Source organism: Gorilla gorilla, chromosome 22, assembly GCF_029281585.2.
Source record: "Gorilla gorilla gorilla isolate KB3781 chromosome 22, NHGRI_mGorGor1-v2.1_pri, whole genome shotgun sequence".
Classification (NCBI taxonomy): Eukaryota; Metazoa; Chordata; class Mammalia; order Primates; family Hominidae; genus Gorilla; species Gorilla gorilla.
In genome coordinates this window covers 9,776,122-9,784,492 of record NC_073246.2, presented here as the reverse complement: position 1 = coordinate 9,784,492, position 8,371 = coordinate 9,776,122, and positions in this window count along the sequence as shown.

The following is an 8,371-nucleotide window of genomic DNA, read 5'->3' as shown; positions in this document are numbered from 1 at the left end:
TTGTTTTATGACCCAGAATATGATCTCTCACAACCGCCATCCAGATAATTCTTCAGGTTTTGACGTTTCCCAACCTGTCTGCTGGTTACTTTTCAGAGTACTTGGGCCATTGCTATTTATATTTTGTCCAGAGTTTCAAATTGTGATCAGTGGAAATGACAGGCAGTAGCATGCATACGCCATCCTGGCCAGCATCACAGGCGGTCAGCATATCTTTCTGTTGTTGTTTTGAGACAGGGTCTCACTCTGTTGCCCAGGCTGGAGCACAGTGGCATGATCAGGGATCACTGCATTCTCAACCTGCTAGGCTCAAGTGATCCTCCCACCTCAGCCTCCCAAACAGATGGGTCTATAGGTGTGCTGCCATGCCCAGCTAATTTTTGTATTTTTTATAAAGACAGGATTTTGCCTTGTTGCCCAGGCTGGTCTCAAACTCCTGAGCTCCGGCCATCCTCTCACTCGGGCCTCCCAAAATACTAGGATTATAGGCATGACCACCACACCTGGCCAGTACATCTTAGAAATAATTGCTGATCCATGTTGAATAATGATGGCCTGTAAATATTTTTTCTTGCACTTGCCTTGTTGGGTTTTGATATCAAGGTTATTTTTATTTTAACCTTGTAAAATGAACTGGGGAGTCTTCTTTTTTTATTCTCTGTGTTGGTGGCAGAGTTTTTTTTTTTTTGTTTGGTTGGTTGGTTTGTTTCTCTTGTATGTTTCATGGAACTTTTTAGTGAAGGCACTTGGGACTGGAAATTTCTTTATGGGAAGTTTTTTCATTACTGATTCAATATAGTTAATCTATGTAAGTTTTTTTTCTACTTTTTGAGTCAATTTTGATTTTTTTCCCTAGAAATTCATATCTCACCAAGTATGGTGGATTATGCTTGTAATCCCAGCACTTTGGGAGGCTCAGGTGGGAGGACCACTTGACTACAGTAGTTCAAGACCAGCCTGGGCAATATAGTGAGACTCCATCTCTACAAAAAAAAAAAAATTAGCTTGGTGTTGTGGTGGGTGCCTGTAGTGTGAGCTATTTGGAATGCTGAGGTGGGAGGATCATTTGAGCCTGGAAGGTCGAGACTGCAGTGAGCTGTGATTGTTCCACTGCACTCCAGCCTGAGTGACAGAATGAGACCTTGTCTCAAAAAAAAAAAAAAAAAAAAGATTTTTCATCTATGCTTTAAAGTCTGTTGGCATAAAGGTATTCATAATTTTACATTATGAATTTGTTTATTTGAGACAGGGTCTCACTCTGTTGCCCAGGCTGGAGTACAGTGGTGCAATCATGGCTCACTGCAGCCTCCACCTCCCAGGCTCAAGCCACCATCTTGATTCAGCCTCCCAAGCAGCTGGGACCACAGGCACGTGCCACCATGCCCAGCTAATTTTTGTATTTTTGGTAGAGACGGGGTTTTGCCATATTGCCCAGGCTGGTCTCAAACTCCTGAATTTGAGCATTCCTTCCACTTTGGTCTCCCAAAGTGCTGGGATTACAGGTGCGAGCCATCGTTCTTGGCCTGCAAGTTATGACTTCCTTTCAGAGTCTTTCTATCTGTAGTACCGTCTCCTGTGCAAGATTGTTTTTTGAATGTTTTTTCTTCACAAATCTTGCTAAAGGTCTGTGAATTTTATAATGTATTTTTAAAGAACCAGGTTTTAGTAGGGCATGGTGGCTCATACCTGTAATCCCAGCACTTTGAGAGGCAAAGGTGGGAGGATCGCTTGAGCCTGTAAGGGGGAGGCTGTACTAAGCTGTGATTGAGCCACTGCACTCCAGCCTGGGCAACAGAATGAGACCCTATCTGAAAACCAAAAAAACCACAAGTTTTAGCTTGGCTGATTCTATTGTGTGTTTCTTTTGTATTTCATTTGTTTGTTATGTTTTTCCTTTTTCTTTCTTTGAATTTAACTTGTTCTCTGTCTGATTTATTGACTGATGCTTAGTTTTTTTTTGTTTGTTTGTTTTTGTTTTTGTTTTTTTTTTTGAGACGTAGTCTCACTCTTTCACCAGGCTGGAGTGCAGTGGCACAATCTCGGCTCACTGCAACCTCCAGCTCCCGGGTTCAAGCAATTCTCCTGCCTCAGCCTCCCGAGTAGCTGGGACTACAGGTGTGTGCCACCACACCCAGCTAATTTTTGTATTTTTAGTAGAGCTGGGGATTCATCATGTTGGCCAGCACAAAGTGCTGGGATTACAGGCATGAGCCACTGTGCCTGGCCAGTGCAAGTGTCTTTAGCCAGCTTCATTTACTCCCTAACTCCTTGCCTCAGGTTCTGCATCCGTAAAGTGAGGTCACTAGGAGTATTTAACTCAGAGGGCTGTTGCCACGGAATAAGAAAACTCTTAGTCACATTCTGTGTCATGAGAAGGTTACTTAACCTTGAAAACCATTTCCTTGTCTGGTAAATGCGGCTGTAATGAAATCGACCCCATTCACTGTTGTGAGGATTAAATGAGATGATGTATGCAGAGCAACTAGGACAGTGCCTGGGAAAGTGCTACTCATGATCATTTATCTTCAGTTTAGAACAATATATACTTGCTTATTTGAAAAAGGAGGTAATAGAGAAAAGGTATTGAGAAAAATAGGAGAGGAGAAAATCACTCATATTCTCACCATTCAGTGATTCAGCCCAGTATCATCAATGCTTTGTTTGGTTGTTTTTGTAGGTGTAGGATTTTTTTTTTTTAAACGTAATTTTCCTGCATATGCAGTTTTGCATTTTTAACCCAAACTTAATGTTCTTTTTAATGTTCTTGTACTTACAAAGATTTATCCTGTTTTTAGATTAATATCTCACCTTGACAGAAATGAGATAAAATTTTAAAATATTCATTTGGTGGCTTTCACAGTATTATTTGATCTCTAGGGTCTCCTGTGAGTTTGCTACATGGTGCATTGTATTACTTTCATCTTATAGATGAAGAAAGATACTAGTGTGGCTGAGTCGCATGCAGAATTTGGAGGAGCATGGTGCTGAATGGGCTTTGATGATTGTAGGGGCCACAACTGGAAAAGTAGAAGTAAAATGGTGAGGTTGATCCCTCTGACACTTTCACATGCTCAGTCACGCATCTTGAACATGTAAGTTGGATCCTGTGCCTAGAGAAGTAGGTTTCTGAGCCAAGGCATATTCCAAAAATTGCATGAGAAGCTGGCTTTCCCAGGCACAGTGAGCCCTCCCGGCTCACTAACTCCTGAATCATACCTCCTGCCCCTAGCCAGGTTTATCTAGGACTTGAGCACAAAGAAAAAGTGGGAGCATCTTTGAACAAGAAATATCTTGAAAAACTAGTTAAGTGGTATCATATATTTGTGGGATGGGTGATTTCAAAACCCAGTCTAAAAGGACAGGACCTTGCTCATTGACAATTTATTGTCTGATGCAATGTTTCTTAATCTTTTTGGGTCTTGGCCTTTGAGAATCTTTTGAAGTTTATGGACTCTTTTCCCAGAAGAACACTGTCATGTGTATGTAACACAATTTTGCATCCAATCTTAGGGATATTAGTTATATATTGGTGTAAAAAAAAAGCCCCAAACTTAAGGCTTAAAGGAACAATAGATGTTTATTATCTCACAGTTTCTGTGGTTCAGAAAGTCAGTAACATCTTAACTGGATACTTCTGACTCAGAGTCTCCCAGGAGGTTGCAATCAAGATGTTGTTGGGGGGAAAGGGGCAGGTTCAGTGGCTCATGCCTGTAATCTCTGCACTCTGGGAAGCAAAGCCAGGAGGATTACTTGAGCCCAGGAGTTTGAGACCAGCCTGGGCAACACAGTGAGACCCTATGTATTAGTCAGTTCTCACATTGCTATAAATACATGAGACTGCAGAATTTATAAAGAAAAGAGGTTTAATTGTCTCACAGTTCCACAGGCTGTTCAGGGAGCATAATGCTGGCATCTGCTCAGCTTCTGGGGCAACCACAGGAAACTTTCAATCATGGTGGAAGGTGAAGGGGAAGCAGGCACGCCTTACATGGCCAAAGCAGGAGCAAGAGAGAGAGGGGGGAGGTGCCACACACTTTTAAACAATTAGATACTGTGAGAACTCTAATGAGCACAGCACCAAAAGGGTGATGCTAAATCATTCATGAAAGATCCATTCCTGTGATCCAGTCACCTCCCACCAGGCCCCACCTCTAACATTGGGGATTATAATTGAACCTGAGATTTAGGTGGGTACACAGACCCCAACCATATCATCCCGTCTCTATAAGAAATAAAAAAGTTAGCCAGGCATGGTGGTGTGTGCTGGTGGTCCCAGATACTCAGGAGGCTGATGTGGGAGGATCACTTGAGCCTCGGAGGTCAAGGCTGCAGTGAGCTATGATTGCAGCACTGCACTCCAGCCTGGGTGACAGAGTGAGACCCTGTCTCAACAACAACAAAAAGATGCCTGGGGTTGACATTATCTGAAGGCTTGACTGAGTTGACTGAGGCTGGAGAATCTACTTCCAGTCACATGCTAGCAAGTTAGTGCTAGCTGTTGGCAGGAGGCCTCATGCGGTCCTCCCCATATGGCTGCTTTGATGTCCTCATAACATCGTGCTTGTCTTTTTATGACCTAGCCCTGGAAGTCACATTCCACCATTTGTGCATTTCCTATTGGTCACATAGGTCAGTCCTATTTAGTGCATAGGGCAAGGTCTGAGAGGGGAGTAGTGCTGACTGCTCATGCCCTCTCCTGGTGCACGCCGCTTCCAGCACCCAGAAGCTCTCCTAACTCCGTTATTTAGGGTTTTCATATGGGATTTCATTACATGGGTATGACTTATCAAATCACTGACCAATGCTGATTGGATCAATCTGCAGTCCCCCTCTTGTCCTTGGAGGTCTAAGGGTGGGGCTGAAAACTCCACAACTCTAAGCGTGGCCAGCTCCTTCCTTGAAACTGCCTCCGTGCTCACCTTCAGTCACCTCATTAGCATAAACTCTGGGATGGCCAAAAGGGGCTTCTTATAAATAACAAAAGGTATTCCCATTGCTTAGGAAGTTCCAAGGGGTTTAGGAGCTCAGTGCCAGGAACTGGGGACAAAGACCAAATATGTATATATATATATAAATACTACAGTAGTGAATTTTATATAGCAAACATGCATTATTTTTCTTTTTGGCTAAAATTTTTTTCTAGTTATAAAACTGGTACACACCCATTGCAGAGGACTGGGGGAAGGAGTAAAATATTAAGAAAAAAATAAAAATCACTTGCCATCCTGTCACCTAGTATTTTCTTTCTAGTTCTTTTCATGCAGTTATATATAACATTTTGATCTTTCTTTTTATGTTACAGAAGTCATATTTGCTTATTGCAGAGTAATCCAAAGAGTACAGAATGTCTAAAGTTAAAAAAGTTATTTAAAAAAAATGATCCTTGCCTGGGAGGAACTTTCTATTGTAGGTTGAGAGGGGAGATAGAGGGGCTGTGGGTCAGAGGATGCCCTGGTCAGGGTTGGGTGCCTGTGTCTCTTTGGAGGCAGCAGAGGTCTGCACAGCAGTGTATTACCATTATAGGGAAATGGGGGGTGGGGTGGGATGTGTGGAAGGGGAATTAAACTGCCAATAAGAAAACAATTATTTTTATGTTGAGAAGCATTATTTTCAGGGGTCAGAAGCCCTTTGTGGGGCAGAGGGAAATTAAGGAGGTATTTAATAAACAGGTGCAGCTGAATGTGTGTGGTTAAAGTGCAATCCAGTAGTTATTTATTTGTCCGGATTGTTTATAACCTGCTTCCAGCCTAGACAAGTACATTTGACCTTTCTGTCCTGGCTCATTCAGGCCACTTAACACTGTTTACCTTTGGGTGGGGAGGACATGCATGATCCGCTGGCCGAGTGCCTTTGTAAGGTCTGTAAATAGGATGCATTCTGGTTAAACTCATTATTGCATCACAAAAGCCAGTATCTGATGGGTCTCAGCTCTTTTCTTTTGCACTGGGGAAGACTGGAGGAGAATGAAACTTCCTTGAACCAGTGATTGGGTCTCTACCAAAGAGAGAAACTTAAAGCTAGTGAGAGCCTTAAGATATTTCATTTGAGCACTTGGCCGGCACCATGTAGGTAGAGACACTTTAAAGTAACAGTGCTTTGCTACACCTGATTTGAATCATCTGTGGAGCTTCAAAAAAAATCCTAATTAATCCTAAGACCAGTTATGTCAGGTGGGGTCCAGGCACTGTTATTTTTTTAAAGCTCCCCAGGTGATTCCAGTGTAGGTCCAGGACTGAGAAGCAGTCCTTGAAGATGCTGGTGTACCCTGACCTGCCTCCAGCCTTCTTTGCAGGAGATGGATGGGGGTTGGTTGTAGTTGCTCTGTCATAGAACACTGCAATTCAAAGGATACCTAATGTTATGAATGTAGGTAAAAGGTTTGCAAAATGTTCTGTGTTTCAGGAATACTGCAATAATTTGATTCAAATGTCACCATATGTGTGTGTGTATACAGTCATGGGTCACTTAATGATGGGGATATGTTTTAAGAAATGTGTCGTTAGGCAATTTCATTCTTGTGTGAACATCATAGGGTGTATTTCAACAAACCTAGATGGGATATATATTTTCATTTATATATTTTATTATGGAAAATCAAATGTCCCAGCACTGTTGCTAAATAGCAGTCATTTCCCCTACTTGATCTGCCACGCCAACATTAAGTGCCATATATTAGATCTCTATATATGCTCCATTATAATCTTACAGGATCACTGTTGTACATTTGTTTCCTCATTGACTGAAATGTTATTCAGTGCATGACTGTACATATAGTAAAAATGTTATGCAGCATATTTTAACATACTGATATTACTAATGAGTTGTCCTCATGGTGACTTTAAGTATCATAATTAATGCCATCAACCAGAATATATTAAATAAATTCAGATACCACTTGTTCTGTTTATTTCCTTCCCCTGCCAATTTTTTATTTTTCCTGATTCTGCTGAAGCCAAGATGGGGTTCTGTGTAAGATTTTGTTTGTGAGGAAAGGTTCTGCATGAATTAAAGTTTTGCAAGCCATGGGCATTTCATTGTATGGGCCGTTTTGAGGTCTGTCATCTTGCAGATTAGATTAGCTTACACTGAGGCACAGTCACCTGCTGGGCTGGGCAGAGAGCTGCACTCCACTAGTATTTGAGCTGTCCCGGCTGTTCACCAGCTGGATCCACTTCAGATAGGCATAGCCAGGGCAGCCGCCATTCCCATTTGTGGGGGAAAAGGGAAGCTATCACAAGAATAGGCGGCAGCTGTGGGATGAGGTGGGCAGCCCAGTGATGGTGTCATCGTCAAGGGGCCATTGAAATGTCCTTAAGCAGTCATTGGCCAAATCCTGTCCTCTATGGATCCAGAGCCACAGAATGTTCCAGCAGAAATATGTCTTAGCCAGCAGCTCTTTATTGAGGACTGATTGTGGGCTAGGATCTGTGCTAGGGTCTTTACAGATGTTACTAAATCTTCTCAATAACCCTATGAGACAGGCATTATTATCCCCATCTTACTCATGAGAAAACTGAGGCTTAGAGAGGTTAAGCAGCTTATCCAAGACCACAGTTAATAAGTGACAAAGCCAGCATCGGAACCCATGCTAGTCCTCTCTAAAGCCTTCTTAGAAATCATGTGATAGATGAGAAGATCAAGGTCTGGAGAAGAAAAGCAAGTTGTCTGAGATGACACTACCAGCTCTAATTGGTGGCAAAGCTGCGCCTATAACTCACCTGTGCTTTTCACAACCTGCAGTACTTGACCACTGCCGAAATGAAGAGGCAGCGGTGTGCCCCCTCCCACCTTCTGAGTGGCTCAGGCACAATCAGTGTTGAGTTGGCATGAAATGAGAACTTAAACTCACCATGCCACTTTAAGAAGAACAAGGAGAAGGCAGGCAGAAGTGACCTTGGAGAACAGTATCTGAGCCAGAAGGCAGGAGGTCAGCGACGGAGTCTTGAGTGGGAAACTCAAGGGTAGCCTGACTGTCCTTGTCACAGGTTTAGCTGGGCACTGTTAGTTCCCCCCTTTGTCAGTTTGTGGGAATCTGGGCATCAGGGATCTGTTTCAGCCCTTCACATTTGTATTTGGGTGTGCTCAGCTTAAAACGATAGCAGCCTGCAGGAGCTCAGCTCTGCCTCCATTTATGGAGGGAAGAGAAACTAAGGCATGCTCCTTGGGGTGGTGTTGGGGAGCAGCTACATGGGAAAATGAAGGGTGCAGCACCAGTAAAAAGGTGCTCCCAGGACTCCCTCCCAACAGCACTCGGACCAAGGAAGAAGCGTTTAATTTCAGCCAGATTTCTAGATGGTTGCTTTTATTTGTTTTCATCTGAATTTGTGCCAAGGATTCAACTTTTCCTGCTTATTTTATTAAAAACTTTATA